Source organism: Brassica napus, chromosome C3 (genome assembly GCF_020379485.1).
Source record: "Brassica napus cultivar Da-Ae chromosome C3, Da-Ae, whole genome shotgun sequence".
Classification (NCBI taxonomy): Eukaryota; Viridiplantae; Streptophyta; class Magnoliopsida; order Brassicales; family Brassicaceae; genus Brassica; species Brassica napus.
The window spans coordinates 42,132,683-42,151,310 of NC_063446.1; the positions used below are offsets into that span (position 1 = coordinate 42,132,683).

General features: G+C 38.5%; 1 pseudogene; it reads left to right on the forward strand.

Annotated features, from left to right (window-relative positions):
* Positions 1-3,810: 3,810 nt before the first annotated feature.
* Positions 3,811-14,288, forward strand: LOC106421910 (annotated as a pseudogene).
* Positions 14,289-18,628: the final 4,340 nt, after the last annotated feature.

An 18,628-nucleotide genomic window follows, 5' to 3' on the forward strand; every position in this document is an offset into this window, starting at 1 on the left:
ATGCCATGGAATGGAGGGATTTGAAATTCATATACAGCATGCTTCCGGTTCCTGTCAAACTGATCAAACTCTTTTTGCCTGTACTCATCTCTGGTTGATCTTGAGCATTCTCTATTTTTCTTTGGCTGATGTTTTCCTTTGTGCTCCTTCTCCATTGATACCTGAGACACAAATAAAACAGAAACCAGTAACTAGTTCTAAGAGAAACAACACTCAGAATTAACAACAGATCAATTTTATAACGACAAGCAAATCAAATAAAATAGTTTGATAATCAGAACAATTCACCAACGCAATATGATCGATCAATCTTAAACAGAGACAGATTAAATTTGAAATCTAATCAACCAAACAAGATAGATTATATTCAAAGCAATACGAACAGATCGGAATCACACAAATTCAAAACAGAAACAGATTAAGCAAATCGATTACTTCTGCAACAAGAATATGAAAAGTTTTTATCAGAAACGAGATCAACAAGCTTGAATCTATTAAAACTCAACAACACAATCATAGATCAATCAAAGAAACAACAAGAGATGATCGGATCTATCACAGATCTAAAATAGAAACTTTCAGATCTATCAATTTAAAAACACACAGCAACAGATCTAGCAATACTGAACTCAGAGTGAATCAAATCGACAGAAACAACACAACAAAACTCAGATCTATCAATAGTTATGAAACCAAGAGACAGATTTGAGTGAAAACTTAAAGAAAACGAGAACTTCCCTAGCCAGAGTTGCTCTGATACCACATAATACACTCCTAGGATGCTTCTCTGGTTGGAATGGGATAGATCCTTGCAAACAGAGAATCAAAAACTCAATCTGCTTCAAGGTTTGTGGAATGAATGGTGACACAAAGAGATGTGAGAGGTCTCCTTGATACTCCTAAGTGAATCCCTTGGATATGACACACCAAGACAATCACTCTTGTGGTTTTGTTAGATATGACACACTAACAAAGACTCAAGAAATCTCAGATCTACAAGAAGACTTGCAGCCGTCAGAGAGAGACAAGAGTCTGAAAATAAAAGATTGGATAGTTCTATTAGGGTTTTCAGACACATATTTATAGAGAATGCAAGGAACAGGCTCCTTGGTCTCTAAATGAGCTTTAAAAATAAACCTTATAAAACCTTATAAAAACCTTATAAAACCTTATAAGGGTTCTCAAGTCTGACAGCTTAATTCTCAAGTCTAGCAGCCTAATTCTCAAGTCTAGCAGCCTAATTCTCAAGTCTTGTTATCAAAGATAAATAATTAAAATAAAGTCTTGAACTGAGATCATCAAATGAGTGATAGGAAAGCAACATATGGCCTCATTAAAAACCTATCTTTGGAAAACCCAGTGGGACAAAACCAAAGATAGGGAAAAAGAGCACACATATGTTACTTGCTCATTTGATGTCTATCTTGGAGCTGAGATGGCTTGAATTGTGGCAAGTGTGTCTTGGTTGATCAAGCTTCTTCCAAGACTCTCTTCTTGCTTCAGTGATGTCTTAAGTAATCCTCCAATGGCTTCTTTGAGTTGCTTGCTTCTGGCTCGAGTCATAGGACCTTCAGATATGGCTAGAGCTCCTCCATCAGCTGGATCATCCATGCTCTCATTATCTTCTTTGTTTGGCTGGTCCATGATCATATCACTTGGGGACACACAAATTTACATGCATCTTAACTAATAAGCATCAGACCATTAAGTGAGCATAGATATTCCCATCTCAAATTTATTACGGGTCATGAGCCAGACATATAACATCTTGAGATATTTGGATAAGCCACCACAAATATATGTGTCGTCTAAGATGGATCCTTAGAAGAGGATGAGGATGGGGATATATGTTGGATATGAATCTCCCACAAATAATGAAGTACCTTGAGCCAAATATGGGTGATCTATTTAGTGGCCAAGAACACGGATTGCAAAGTTTAATGGATCCGACTATCCAACATTAGGGAGAGAAAATAATAAGCTGGTAAGAGAAACATATTGGCATCGACCATCATTGTCTTGGCAAGATCCTCAGACTAAAGAATGTGAAATAGACGTCCAAAGATTATACATTTACAAAGCTAGCTAATCAAATGCCAGACACATTTGCTGACCCAAAAAATGACTAAGTCATATATAAACCAGCTTGTAAAGCACCAACGAAATTTATGTCCAAGAGAGACACAGTCAAGTTGCTACAGAGTCTATACAAGATAGACCAATAGGTTCCAAAATATAAGAATCCTCGGAAACAAAATAAAGGTGCAAAAGAATGATAATCAAAATCCAAATCCGAAGTTACTAAGGAAACCATCCCAGACATGGAGATAAGGCCGGCCGGCTCTAAGGTACAAGTACCAAACAATGTAGCTTGGGACGCCAAGCTGCAAAGTATTAAAGATCCTGATAATAATGAATCTCAATCGATTATATCATGTCTGGAACATAATGGAACCAATAAAGAATGTCGATATAAGATGATTTTTATTTGCATACAAGGTAGCACTTGAATTTATGAATATAAGCGAGGATCATGAACCCACGTCAATATAAGAGTGCGCACTCGTAGAACAGATTGGATTGAATGGAAACGTGGGGTTAAATAGTTAAAAGAAGAAAGACGTATTTGACCATATGATTAAGACGCCATATGATGTTAAAACCAGTGGATATAAATGAGTCTTGTGAGGAATAGAAATCGTGAGATATAAAGATGATGTTGCACAAGGATTCTCACAAAGACCAGTAATAGATTACGAGGAGACATACTCCCATGTGGTGGATGCAACTACTTTTAGATTTCTCATAAGTCTGGCTATATAGGAGAGAAAATTAGACTTGCAGCAAATTGATGTAGGGACTGCATATTTATATGGTTCACTGGATAATGAAAGTACTAGAGGGTATTGAGCTGAAAGAACAGCAAGTTCTCGAGAACAATATTGATAATCATCAAAGTATATGATCTGAATATCCTAGGAACCTCTGGATACAATTTCTCAAACAGTTGAATATCTCAAGAAAGAGTTTGAGATGAAAGATCTTGGAAAACAAAGTTTTGTTTGGGATTACAGCTTGAGTACATTAACAATGAAATCCTTATGCATCAAATAGTATATACAGAAAAGGGTACTCAAGAGATTTAATATGGACCAGTCTCACCCATTATCTAGTACATGGGCGTGAGATCACTTGTTTTGGACACTGATCCATTCAGTCCAAAGGTGGACGATAAAGAAGTCCATTTAGTCCTGAGATGGACGATGCAGAAGTCTTGTTTTAGACACTGATATGTTTGGTCCATAAGAAGGACGATGAATAAGCCTTTGATTTTGGTTCATTTTATACTAACCAGCCCAAAGAGGGGTTATTTGGTTTTGTTGATTTGTTTTCTGACAGGTTATGTTTTACACATGGTGGTACACACATATCACAGCAACATCATCCAAGATTTCGTGTGTGTGTATTTGAGGTCGATGACTCAATATGTTCGATCAGATTGTGGCATGACCGATGGTAAAGAAGGACCAACTATCATGTTCGAGGACGAAGCATATTCTGCCCAAAATCTTCATCACCCACAGATTGCAGAAAATTGGAGAGGTCCAAGGGACCTTCCGTAATGTCCAAATCAGGGGGAGTAATGTGTGTTGTACTATTTTTCCTTCACCATGGTTTTGTCTCAATTGGGTTTTCATGGTAAGGTTTTAATGAGGCAACATTAAAGCACATTACAAGCTCTAAATGGTTATGGCATCCAAGAGGGAGTGTTATGAACCAGATTGTGAATGGCTCATAACCAAGAGATTATGATTTGTAATCTTTCCATTTATCTATGACGGTGTAATCTAATATATAAGGAACTTCTATGTTATGAATAAAGATAGAATTTTCCATTACTTTTATAATAATGGAAACATGAGAATACAATGGCTCGTTGTGGCGGGAGATCACTGATCTCGACCTTACTTCTTCTTCTTCTTCTGGTCGCGTTAACCATATCGCCAAGCCACAGCTTTCTTAAGACCGAGAAGAATTAGATAAAGTCTGCAACTTTCTTATCACCAAAACTAGTGATGAATCCAGGATCAGTCGCAAATCCTTACCTCTTCGACATCGATTTCCCTAGAGGTCACATCGGCATAAAAGGTTTCGATGCTGAAGTTGTTGACCAAGGCGGCAAGCCCATCCCTCTACACGAGACGTATCTTCACCACTGGCTAGTCCAACCTTACTACGTATGCAAAGGGTTCAACCTTTCTCAGCGAGACATGCCTACGAACCACGGGTTCTCCAGGCATCTTGGTTCGAGTCCCGATTACATTCTCGTTAAGAATGGTGGGTTGTGCAGGAACAATGCCAGACATTTCTTTGGGTTAGGATCAGAAACCCGCAAAACCTCCACGCGTGTACCTGATCCTTACGCAATTGAAATCGATAATCCAGAGGAGACGCCTGATGGGTATGAGTTCAAATGGCTTCTCGACATTCACGCGATTGACACGAGGGGTGTTGTGGATAAATAAGGATGCACGGAGTGTCGTTGTGATCTCTATAATGTGACTATTGATATGTACGGTCGGGCTATCAAACCGGATTACAAAGGTGGTTTACTCTGCTGCTATGATAAGACTCAGTGTTTGGTGAGAAACGGGTTTGACAATGTGGAGGAGACAACAAGATCTCTGTATCTTAAGTATACAGTGAGATGGGTTGATTGGGACAGCTCGGTGGTACCTGCTAAGGTTTATATCATCAATGTTACTGATTCTTGGGAACGGTCGGAAGGATCAACAGGAGTTAGCCAAGAACATTTTTGCCATGTCAGTAAAATCTTTACTTTAAAAGATCATTCTTTCTATACAAGTCCGTGAAAAAGATCTTATGCTTTCTATTTTCAGTTGGAATATGAGGTGAAAGCATGCAAAACCAATGGCGATGGATGTGTTGACGTTAAGAAGAAGAGCTTAATGATGCCATTTAACGGGTATATTGTCTACGGTGCAGCTCACGAGCACGCGGGTGGTATCGGTGCTGCTCTATATCGAGAGGTAAAGTAAAAGATTGATTTTTGTTTTAAGCTAATGGCAAATTGATAGATTGAAACTGAGGCTTTCTTGTGTTGTGGATTGATCAGGACGGTGAGGGGATCTGCACTTCGATGCCCAAATATGGAAATGGAGACGAGCCTGGAAAGGAAGCTGGTTACATTGTTGGAATGTCTTCTTGTTATCCTGAACCGGTGAAAGTGAGTTCTGGAGAGACACTGACATTGGAGTTCAATTACAGTAGTGCCGTTGGTCATACCGGAGTTATGGGACTCTTTTACATCCTGGTTGCTCAGCAGCTGCCTGAACCGGAGAGCTCCTTGCCTGCACTTTTCCAGGTAAAAATGCCGGTACAAAATATCGGTTTAGGCCATACCGGTTTCAATCTAATATACGTTTTAGGGAGATATTACCATGTGGTTACATTATTAGTGTTGTCATTTCTGTGCAGGCACATGAGAACACTACAAGAAAACACATGCTTAACTACGAAAATTAACGAGGAAAAACAATCCTCGTAAATTTGCGTCGAGTTTACAACGAATTTACGTGAAAAACTAAAGTCATCGTTATTTCCTCGTAATGTAACGACAAAACTGTTTCGTCGTAAAGTGGATGTAATTTTACGAGTATTTTACGAGGAAAAACTATTTCCTCGTAAATACGACGTAAACTTTGCGTGGTATTTACGAGGTAATAGTTTACGTGTATTTAGCGAGGAAATTTTTGAATCCACCAACTTTATAGGTGTTACACGTTTTTTTTGCCCACCTAATTAATTTTTGTCGTAAATTCATAGCAAAATTACAACTACCAGATTCGAATTTTCCTATAAATATGGATGTTTGAACATCATTTTAAACACACCAACAACAAAAAACGTGAAAGAAAAAAAATGGCTGGCTCCGGGACTATTTACGAGTTGCGGAAGTGGATGTATATGCATAGAGATGCTAACGGGAGAGTGACGAAAGAATACCTTGCGGGTCTGGAGACATTTATGCATCAAGCAGATTCAACACCGCTCGCCCAAGAAAGTGGTAAGATGTTCTGTCCTTGTCGGAAATGCAACAATTCGAAACTGGCAAATCGTGAAAATGTTTGGAAGCATTTAATAAATAGAGGTTTCACGGCAAATTACTATATCTGGTTTCAACATGGAGAAGGTTTTAATTATGATCAGAATGAAGCTAGTAGTAGTAATAGCAATTTTCAGGAAAAAGAACCGGTTGATCATCATTTGCATAATGAACATAGTTACCATCAGGAGGAGATGGTAGATTATGATAGGGTTCATGATATGGTAGCTGATGCATTCGTAGCTCATGATGAAGATGAAGAACCTAATATAGATGCAAAAAAGTTTTACGAAATGTTAAACGCGGCGAATCAACCACTTTACAGTGGTTGTAGAGAAGGTCTCTCTAAATTGTCGTTAGCTGCTAGAATGATGAATATTAAAACTGATCACAATCTACCTGAAAGTTGCATGAACGAATGGGCGGACTTGTTTAAAGAGTACTTGCCGGAAGACAATGTGTCTGCTGATTCTTATTATGAGATTCAGAAACTGGTTTATAGTCTTGGGTTGCCTTCGGAGATGATAGATGTTTGCATCGACAACTGCATGATCTATTGGGGAGATGATGAGAAGCTAGAAGAATGTCGATTCTGCAAGAAGCCACGATTCAAGCCGCAAGGACGGGGACGTAATAGGGTACCGTACCAAAGGATGTGGTACCTACCAATTACAGACAGATTGAAAAGATTGTATCAATCAGAGCAGACTGCTGGAAAGATGAGATGGCATGCCGAGCATACTCAGACGGATGGTGAGATGACTCATCCATCAGATGCAAGAGCCTGGAAACATTTCAACAAAGTACATCCAGATTTCGCTAGCAATATCCGGAATGTGTATCTCGGATTATGCACAGATGGATTTAGTCCGTTCGGAATGTCAGGGAGACAATATTCATTGTGGCCAGTCTTTCTTACTCCATACAACCTGCCACCGGAGATGTGCATGCAACGGGAGTTACTATTCTTGACCATATTAATACCTGGTCCGAACCATCCAAAAAGGTCCCTGGATGTTTTCCTACAACCACTGATAAAAGAGTTGAAGGATTTGTGGTCAACAGGGGTGAGGACGTATGACTGTTCAACGAAGACGAATTTTACGATGCGAGCGATGCTTTTGTGGACCATAAGTGATTTTCCTGCCTATGGGATGTTGTCTGGATGGACTACACATGGGAGATTAGCTTGTCCATATTGTAATGGAACGACAGATGCGTTTCAACTGAAGAATGGTAGGAAGACAAGTTGGTTTGATTGTCACCGTCGATTTCTTCCCATTGGCCATCCTTACCGAAGAAACAAGAATTTGTTTAGGCACAAAAGGGTTGTGAGAGACACTCCTCCTCCATATCTAACTGGAGAACAAATTGAAGCGCAAATCGACTACTACGGAGCTAACGAAACAGTTCGTTGGGGTGGTAATTGGCATGTCCCTCGTAATATGCCAGATTCTTACGGTGTTCATCACAACTGGCACAAGAAGAGTATATTTTGGGAGTTGCCATATTGGAAGGATCTTCTTCTGCGCCACAACCTCGATGTGATGCATATAGAGAAGAATTTCTTTGAGAACATCATGAATACAATATTGAATGTCCCAGGGAAGACAAAAGACAACATAAAATCGAGGTTGGACTTGCCGGATATTTGCTCAAGAAGCGAGTTACATATTAAAAGCAATGGACAAGTTCCCGTTCCGATATTCAGATTATCTTCAGAAAAAAAGTCGGTGTTGTTCAACTGGGTGGCATCAGAAGTGAAGTTCCCCGATGGGTATGTTTCGAATCTCTCTAGATGTGTTGAAAAGGGTCAAAAGTTCTCCGGGATGAAGAGTCATGATTGTCATGTATTTATGCAACGACTACTGCCCTTTGCATTTGCGGAGCTACTTCCAACAAACGTACATGAAGCACTTGCAGGTACGTAGTGTATTATATCACAATAATTTACAAAATAATATATGACTAACAATGTGTTTAATTTTTTTTGAATATAAAAGGCATTGGAGCATTTTTCAGGGATCTGAGCACACGCACTCTTAAAGAAGAAGTTGTGGAACAGCTTCAGGAGAACATTCCCATCTTATTGTGCAACTTGGAGAAGATATTTCCTCCCGGATTTTTTGACGTCATGGAGCATCTAGCTGTCCACCTCCCATATGAGGCATTGCTTCGTGGACCTGTACATTACGGATGGATGTATCAGTATGAGCGAGCCATGAAATATTTGAAGGGAAAAGCAAAGAACCTCGCCAAAGTTGAAGGTTCTATAATTGCTGGAAGTTTGACGGAAGAAGTTTCTCACTTCACATCGTACTACTTTGCGTCAAAAGTACGTACACGGAGAAGAGCTCCAAGAAGATATGATGATGGTGGTGTTGCGCCAACATATGCAGTTGCTGGTGTTCCAGACATCTTTAGCCAGATTGGGCGACTCGGTGGGAAGTCTAAAGAGGTTTGGTGGTCGAGTGAACAAGACGCTCATAGTGCACACACCTATATTCTACTCAATTGCGAAGATCCATTGATTCGTTATTTTGAAAGGTAACATATATTGACACTTCGAAACACATATAAGTATAATTAATTGTATAATTGCGAGAGATTCATTCCTATAAAATGTGATTTTACAGCCTATTTGTTTGTCAAGTCGAAGAAAATTTTCCTGGTATATCCACAAGTGACGTAGACAAAAGGAAAGATCAACACTTCATTAAGTGGTTGCGGAATCAGGTATTAACTAAAAAAAATTTCATACATTATCTGTATTTCATTAACATTCTCTTTATTTTTGCAGGTTGATTATGACGACGACGATGCAGATTATCCTAAGTGGTTACACGAAGTAATTCAATCTCCACTTGTAAAGGTCACCACATCACAGATGTATTTCACACGAGGCTATACTTTTCATACATATGACTATGGTAGACAACGGGCGACCAGTAACTATGGAATATGTGTGAAAGGGGAAACAGATTTCTACGGGATCTTGACGGAGATTATTGAAGTCGAATTTCCAGGGATACTGAAGCTGAAATGCGTCCTCTTCAAATGTGAATGGTTCGACCCCGTCGTCAACAGAGGTGTTCGGTCTAACAAATTCGGTGTAGTTGATGTCAACGGTGGACGAAGGTACAACAAATTCGAGCCTTTCATCTTAGCTTCACAAGCAGACCAAGTTAGCTTCCTTCCATACCCTCGGATGAGAGATTCAGGTATAAATTGGTTAGCAGTAATCAAAGTTACACCTCGAGGACGAATCATCAGTGGAGAAGAACCACCATTGCAAGAAGAACAGATAAATGAAGTTGAGGAACCTGAACAAGAAATTGATGATATCCTTCTCATTGATCCGCATAATCACGAGTACGAAGATCTTACCGATGATGCCACAGACGAAGCTGTTGAAGACGAGTTTAATGAAAATGATGATGTTTCTAGTGATGACGAGAATGTCGATGTATCCGATTGATGTATTTGTTTTATGAATAAGATGAGGGAGTTTGTTTTATGAATAAGATAATGTGGGGTTTGTTTTATGAATAAGGTAATGTGGGAGTTTGTTTTATGAATAAGCAAATGTGGGAATTGTGGTTTGGAATGGAAATAAAGATGGGGTTTGAAATATATGAAGTAGAAAATAAGGAATATGGGGTTTGGGGTTTCGGGTTTCGGGTTTTGGATTCTAGGGATTTAAATATAACACTCGTTAATTTCACGTAAGCTTAAATCGTCGTAAAGTCCTCGTATTCCAACGAGTAAATAACGAAGAAGGACTCGTTAATTCCACGTAGGACTAAATCGTCGTAAATACCACGTAGGATGAATTCGTCGTAAAAACCACGTAGGATGAAATCGTCGTAAATATAACGTAATACAACGAGGAAATAACGACGAAACCTAAAAATAAATATGGGGTTTGGAATATATGAAGTAGAAAATAAGGAATATGGGGTTTGGGGTTTCGGGTTTCGGGTTTCGGGTTTGGGGTTTCGGGTTTTGGGGTTCCGGGTTTTGGATTTCGGGTTTCGGGTTTCGGGTTTTTGGTTTCGGGTTTGGGGTTTCGGGTTTAGGTGTTCGGGGTTTGGGGTTTCGGGTTTTGGATTTCGGGTTTCGGGTTTCGGGTTTCGGGTTCTAGGGATTTAACCATAACACTCGTTAAAAATAACGACGAAACTTAAAATTAAATATGGGGTTTGGAATATATGAAGTAGAAAATTAAAGATGGGGGTTTGGGTTTCGGGTTTCGGGTTTGGGGGTTGGGGTTTGGGGTTTCGGGTATGGGGTTTCGGGTTTGAGTTTCGGGTTTCGGGTTTCGGGTTTCGGATTCTAGGGATTTAAACATAGCACTCGTTAATTCCACGTAAGCACAAATCGTCGTAAAGTCCTCGTAGTATGAAATCGTCGTAACTACCACGTAAAATGATTTAAACAAAACACTCGTTAATTCCACGTAAGCAGAAATCGTCGTAAAGACCACGTAAACGGATTTATACATAAACCCGTTAATTCCACGTAAGTACAAATCGTCGTAAATATCTCGTAGTGTACAAACTTGAAAAAAAAAGGAAAAGGAGAGAAATACCAGATTAACATGTGGCAAGACTTCCAGCAATTATAATACGTAAGTCTCGCCCACATGAATTCTAATATCTTCTCCTTTTCCTATTTTTTTCAAATATTTATAATTTGAATATGATTTTTTTGAGGATTGTGATTTGAGATAAGGTGTGATTTGGGAGTTTGTGTGTGGTTTGAGAGTGAGAGTTGTGGGTATATTTATAGGAAAGCAAGCCTCGTTAATTCCTCGTAAGGTAAATGTAATACCTCGTATAAAAAAACACGGGCCTTTGTGATTCCTCGCAATTTCCTCGTAAAAAAAAGACGGGCCTTTGTAACTGCTCGCTATTTCGTCGTAAACTTACGAGCAATTTGCGACGATATGTAATCTTATATATACACCCGAGCGCTCACTCTTTCTTTCCTCTCTACTTCCTCTCTACTTCCTCTCCATTTCGTAGCAATGGTTAGCCTCTCTGATTCCTCTCTAATTTGGTTAGTTTATGATAGATTAGGTGGTTAGTATAGGGAATTTAGATAGGTTTGCGGATTTTATGTTGTTTAGTGTTGATTATGTGGATAATGTTGGGAAATATATTGTTGATGTTAATTTTAAAAATTTCATTTTTTTCCAGGTTCGAAAAGGAAGACTTACTGCCCATTACAGAGAGATCTTCGGTGAGCCGGGTAGTCGTTTAGACCCGGCCTCTTCTTCCGCTCCCAGTTCTTCGGGCCAGGAGACTGTCCCCGAGACTCAGTACACTCAGAGAGTCTCTGGGTCTACTTCTTCTACTGCACCATCGGCTCCTCATGTGCCTCCTCCGATGCCTCCTCCTGTGCCTCCTCCGATGGCACCTCCGATGGCCGCCGATATTCATCCTGATTTGATGGTGCCTCCGAGTGCTCCTTACTCGCAGTACACTGTAGAGGACATTCTCAGTCTGCCAGGCAGAGAAGGTTTACCAGTCATCGACCCAGACCGACCGGACGGAACTTTGTGGTATGTTGCATTAATTTTTTTTTAATTCGTTTAAATTTCTTTTATAACATTAAAAAATAATTTATATTTTAAATTTGTATTTTCCAGGTGGGGGGTTGACGGATGTCTTGCATCGGACGTAACCGACACGATCAAGGGTTACTTCTCCATGCCACATCCAAACTGGAGTAAGACGCCTCACTACGTCAGAAAGACGTGGTTCAAAATTTACGCTGTAAGTTTCTATTAATTAATTATATATACTTTAATTTTTTCATGATTTATATATATACTTTCTAAAAAACTAATTGTTAATTTATTTTTCCAACAGCAAAAATATACTTGGGCCTTGGGGATCACTGAGAGGGTGAGGAAGAAGTTTAACGCGAAGGCGAAAGTTCGCTTGTTGGACACGGTCTCCAACTGGAAGGGTGACTGGATCGTGAAGGGGTATGAGCGTGGCAAACCCGCTGAGCTCACCACGGATGTGTGGGATGGCCTCATCCGTTATTGGCGCCTTCCTGATTCCATTAGAATCGCCCATGCTTGCTCTAACTCCCGTAACACGGTCGATGAGCACGGGAACGGGCCGATGCTTCACACTACGGGCCAAAAACCCCACGCCGGTGTCCGTTTGGAAATGGTAATTAAATATTTTATTAAATAATTTTTTTAATATATATATTAATTTATTCTAACTTTCTAAACTGTTTTTTAGGCCAAAGAGACGGGACATCTCCCTTCTCTTATGGAACTTTACGAGAGGACCCACAAGAACAAGGCGGGCGTATTTGTAGATGGCAAGTCCGAGCAAATCTACAACGACGTAGTTGCTCGGGTTGAAGACCGCCAGACTCAGCTGACCCAGCAGTCTACCGACGGATTACCCGTCACCTTATCCACACTTGACGTGGATAAGATTTACGAGGAGGTAAATTTTCAAAAAAATATTTTTTTATTATTCATTTAATTTAACTTTAAATTTTTACTTACAATATTTATTTTTTGTTTTTAAGGTTGTCCCTAAAAAAAAGGGACGGACGTTGGGTATTGGTTCCGTCAACGATGTTCCGAGAGCGACATCGTCTTATGGTCAGCGACGGGATGATGAAGTCACTGAGCTGCGTAGAGAGTCCGCTCAGCTGCGTAACGAGTTGACCGCGACAAAATCTCGTATGGGTGGAGTCGAGGGTTTCTTGGACGTTATTGCGGCCACAAATCCGGAATGGGAGTCCATGTTGAGGAACATGCGACAACAACATCCCATTCAAGGCGAGTCATCCGACGTACATAACGAGGCGGATGTTACGAGGAGGAGTGATGAATTCTACCGGGCGATGAACGACCCTTAGTTTTTTTTTTGGTTGTTGTATTATATAAATTCAAAACTTATTTATATATAAAATATTTTCATTTTGATTTATTTTTATTTTAAATTTTAATTTATTATTAAATTAAATAATTTTAATTATTTTTTAATTATATTTTTAAATTCTGTAAAAATAATAAAAACGAAGTAAATTCGTAGCTAATGTACGACCTCTTTACGTGGAAACCTTACGAGGAAATGACGAGAAACAATTAACGACTATTTTACGAGGAAACATTTGCGAGGAAATAACGAGGAAAAGTTTATGAGTATTTTACGAGGAAATCGTTTCATGGTTGTTACGTGTATTTTGCGAGGAAACTCTTTCAAGGTATTTACGTGTAGGTTACGAGGAACTCATTTCGAGGTATTTACGAGGAATTGTAGCGACGTCTTTGCGTGGAATATTGACGTGGTCTTTACGACGAATCGCCCTACTTCGTCTTTACGACGAAATATATTCTTCGCTAAGTTACGACGAATTAGCGAGGAAATATGTGTTACGACGGACGAGTAACGAGCAAACGCGCTTCCTCGCTATTTCGTCGTAAAGTCTCTTTTACGACGAAATAACGAGGAAAACCGCCCTCGTTAAGGTGATGTTTTCTTGTAGTGGAAAGACGTGAGCTTTTTAAGCTTTCTTGCAGCGACGGTGGTGGTGGCGGTTGTGGTTCTAATAGCCGCTGTGGTATACCGGAGACAGAACCGGGAAGATGGTTACCAATCACTTAGCACCTAAAGAGTAAAACTATGTTGACTACAACAGTGGATTTTTATACGTGGTCTGCTTTTTTCTTATATACCAAAGAATCAAAATAAAAGAAAACGTTGTCCGTTTCCGCTATATTTTGGTAATGCTACTTACGTGTACAAAATTTTCTGTTATAGCAACTCTTTTCGATATTCATTACTTGCATTATGAATTACTCCACATTCAAATTCGTGGTGTGTCACTACAAAGAACGAAGGCCACGCTAAAATCCAAGAATTACCATTATAGAAAACAAAAGTACAATCTAAGGGTCAACGAGTCGTTGTTCTGTATCATGTTGGAATTCGTACCGGTTTATAACTATTTATAAATTAACCTATGAATTTATTTGCCTAGAATCTCATGTCAATACTGAAATAAACTTAGATATTAGAGTTTCGAATATACCTGGTTATTCTGCAGCGGAATGATGAATAAACCAAGTCGAGATTTCTATCACTCCAAACGTCGTGCCTCTACCAGTATCTACACGCACATAAACTGGATCAATACGGAATGCTAGTGCCGTTGAGATCAAATCTCAAAAGTCCAATGAACTATTCGTTGGTACTAGGGTTTATGAATGAAAAGCGGCTGGAAAGTTAATTAATTAACTTCATCTTATAACATGCATATGTATATATGGGAGGGAGACGTTGACCTACAATACGGTCTAATAATTGGGCTGGGGCAATTAATTAGTTTCCTCCTATCGTAACCCATTACGTATATATATATAAATGTGCACTTATAAGATTCCATATATCATATTATTATTCATAAATCCAACACTGATTTTAATCTAAATTAAAACCAACTATCATTGATCCAATTTGCTTAGGTGTGTGACCCTGTAGGATCATATAATATTAGTAATGAATTCTAAATTCATAGATTATAAGCGGTTTCTAGCAAAACATTATAACCACCTAATATTATACGATTGTCAACCTCGACACTACGACTTTAACAAGAGTAAGTACAAATAATTTTAGGACATTCCCAACAATCTCCCACTTGTACTAGAATCATCTATTCTCATAATCCCTTTGTCTCTATATCTCGATCTCAGCATAAGGCAAGAGCTAGTGTCATCCTTATTAAGCTAGTTCACGTTTATCGAACTCCGATTTATACTGATCAAACAAACGACTGACATTCACCTCGTTTGAGCATGACCATGCATTTCTCAGTATCAAATCTTCGATAAGCCCAGAGATATTTATCTCCCGTTATATGGGAGGGACAAATCCCATCTTGTTCCATCCTTGCTCTTTACAAACTTCATAGAACACCTAATCAATGTCTTTATAATCACCAGTTACGGCTGACGTTTGACAAGGTCAAAGTGAACTAATCCATAAATAAAGAATCATGACGAACTCAGGTCTAAGGACTATACTCTATAGTCGTAATGAGAAACTCTTATGACACTCATATAACAATCTTGTAGAGTTCTCATAGCGGGTCAGTCCGATCATGTGTTCTCTAACACATATCCATGTGATTGACTTCAATACCACATATTGAATGACTACATGAAACTTAGTCATCAATCACCTCACATACTAGCCATTCATGGTTATTAATATCCCACGTTAACAACCTTGACCAGAGACCTCAATAATTTATAGCATCTGTCACTTATAGAGTTTCATGATCAAGTCACATACTTGATGACCTATAAGAATGATATAAATTATTTTGGGACATTTATTTAATTATCCAATAATCAAATAAATCTGAAACAATTTCATTTGTTTGAATACATAATCAAATGTATGTCAATATGAACATCATATCATAAACATAAAGCCTCCCACTAAAATCAAGATCACATCTTAAGATACTTAATACCCATGGCTGTAGTATGACTCTCATACTTAGGCCATGGAAGAGGCTTGGTCAATGGATCAACAACATTTGCATCCATTGAGACTATACTATGGTGCTTTGCTTGGAACTCTTCCAACCCACCACTCTCCATTAAGACAAAAGATGAAACCAACTCGTGATAGAAAATCACTTTTGTCATTTTGAAAAATTGGCATCGCTGTAACCACTTACAACCAGCTCATAAATTCCTCCATAGACCAACAATTTATCCTTAGTATTTCTCAAATACTTGAGAATATTCTTGACTGTTGTCCAGTGACTTTCACCTGGATCAGATTGGTATCGACTCATCATGCTCAAAGCATATACAACATCTGGACGAGTACATATCATGGCATACATGATAGATCCTTTAGCAGAAGCATATGAGATTTTACTCATGCGCTCTCGCTCATCATGTGTCGAAGGACACTGAGTCTTGCTAAGAGTTATGCCGTGAGGCATTGGCAAAAAACTTTTCTTGGAATCATGCATCTTGAATCTATGTAAGACCTTATCGATATAAGTATCTTGACATAATCCAATAGTCTTATTTAATCTATCTCTATAGATTCTTATTCCAAGGATATATGTAGCTTTTTCCATGTCTTTCATTAGGAAACAACCTCAAAGTATGTCATCTACATACAACACCAAGGAAAATTGTGCTCCCACTAGTCTTCTTGTAAACGCAAGGTTCTTCTTTATCTCTAATGAAATCAAACTCTTTGATTGCCTCATTAAAACGAAGATTCCAACTCTGAAATGCTTGCTTCAAGCAATATATTGGAGTCAGGGCCGATCATAGCTTCCTCAAAGGACGTAGGTTCATCACTCTCTATTATCAATAGATCATGATGATCCGTCACCCAAACCTTATATCTACCAGATTCGTGACGTGTTCTTTCGGACCTACGCACTTCAGGTTTCACAAGTGTAGATTCTACGACTCTTCGTAAATCTAATTGATCATCTTCCTAAGATGATGAAACCATCTCCTATGTTTCTCGAACTTCTTCGAGTTGTACTTTACTCCCACTGTTCTTCTTAGAAAGAAATTCTCTCTCAAGAAAAACACCACTATGAGCAACAAACACTTTGTTCTTGGTGGGGTTGTAAAAGTAATAACCTTTGGCTTCTTTGGGATAACCAACAAAAAAGCATTTATCAGATTTTGGTCCAAGCTTATCTGTAAACATACGTTTGACATAAGCATCAGAACCCCAAATTTTCAGAAAAGACAAATTTGGAACCTTTCCAGCCCACATCTCATATGGAGTCTTTTCAGCTGATTTTGATGGACATCTATTCTAGAGCGTATCCCCAAAAGGATGGTGGAAGATCTGCATGACTCATCATAGATCGAACCATATCTAATAAAGTTTGATTTCTCCTTTCGGACACACCATTCCATTGTGGTGTTCCTGGAGGAGTGAGTTGTGAAACAATTCCACATTATCTCAGATGATCATTAAACGTTTGACTCAAATATTTTCTACCTCGATCAGATCGAAGAGCTTTTATTTTCTTGTCAATCTGATTTTGTACTTCATTCTGAAATTCTTTGAACTTTTCAAAGTATTCAGACTTATGTTTCATTAGATAAACATAACCATATCTACTGAAGTCGTTAGTAAATGTAATGAAGTACTGATAGTTTCCTCTAGCATGTATACTCATTGGTCCACATACATCAGTATGTATAAGTTCCAACAAGTCTTTGGCTCTTTCACCGTGTCCAGTAAAAGGAACCTTAGCCATTTTACCCAATAAACAAGATTTACAATTTTCATATGATTCATAATCAAATGAGCTCAAAAGTCCATCACTATGAAGCTTTTGAATGCGTTTCTCATTTATGTGGTCCAAACGACAATGCCAAAGAAAAGTCTGATTCGTGTCGTTAGACTTGAATCTTTTGGTACTGATATTATAGACATGCACACTTTGGTCTAGAATATAAAGTCCATTCTCTAATGGACCGCTACCATAAAAGATATCATTACGATCAAAGGAACACACTTGTTTTTGATCGAAAACTGAAACCCTTCCAAATCCAAACAAGGAATGAAAATAATATTCCTACTTATAGAAGGTACATAGTAGCAACTCTTAAGTTCTAAAACCAAGCCTGAAGGTAAAGACAAGTGAAATGTTTCCACGGTTAATGCAACAACTCTTGCTTCATTTCCCACTCGTAGGTCCACTTGACCTTTCTCCAAAATTCTACTGTTGCTTAGGCCATTCATATTCGTACAAATATGAGCACCACAGCCGGTATCCAATACCCATGAAGTAGAACCAGAAGTAGTAACATTTACTTCTATAACATAAATACCACTAGACGATGTTTCAAAAGTCTTTTTCTTTTTCAGATCTTCCAAGTAGGGTTTAAACTCTTGTTTGAGAACAATTCTCGGATTTCGATACCATTGGAGGAAATTTGATCCATTCAATTTGTCCTTCTTAAGGGCATATTGGAATGAAAATGGTTTGTGGGGAGTTAACATTGCTGGAATAGAAGAATAACGAATATTAATATGATGTTCAGGAATTAGAGAAATCTCAACAATTAAGAAAACTCTTATTATATTCAAAACATTTTCTTCAAATGAATATAATTATCCAAGATCCATATTTCACTAAAATCCGAGTGAGCTTTGGCTCATCGCCCGAATATAAAGCTATTTAGGTAAGCAACACTTTGCTAATTATATCCAATATAATTCTTGGTTGTCAGACGACATCTTATGTCTTATCCAACCTATGTCTCTAAGCCCAAAATCGTTTTGATAGTCTAGTCAAGTAAACCAATCTTGTTTCACATGGTAACCGTTACCATCCACCTCACTCATGTAATTGCAAACACCTTGCTTTGGCAAGTCCATCTTACAATGAAACGAGCCTTGATGGTTGATAAAATTGGATAGACATCAAAAATACTTGAAATTGATTGAGAAA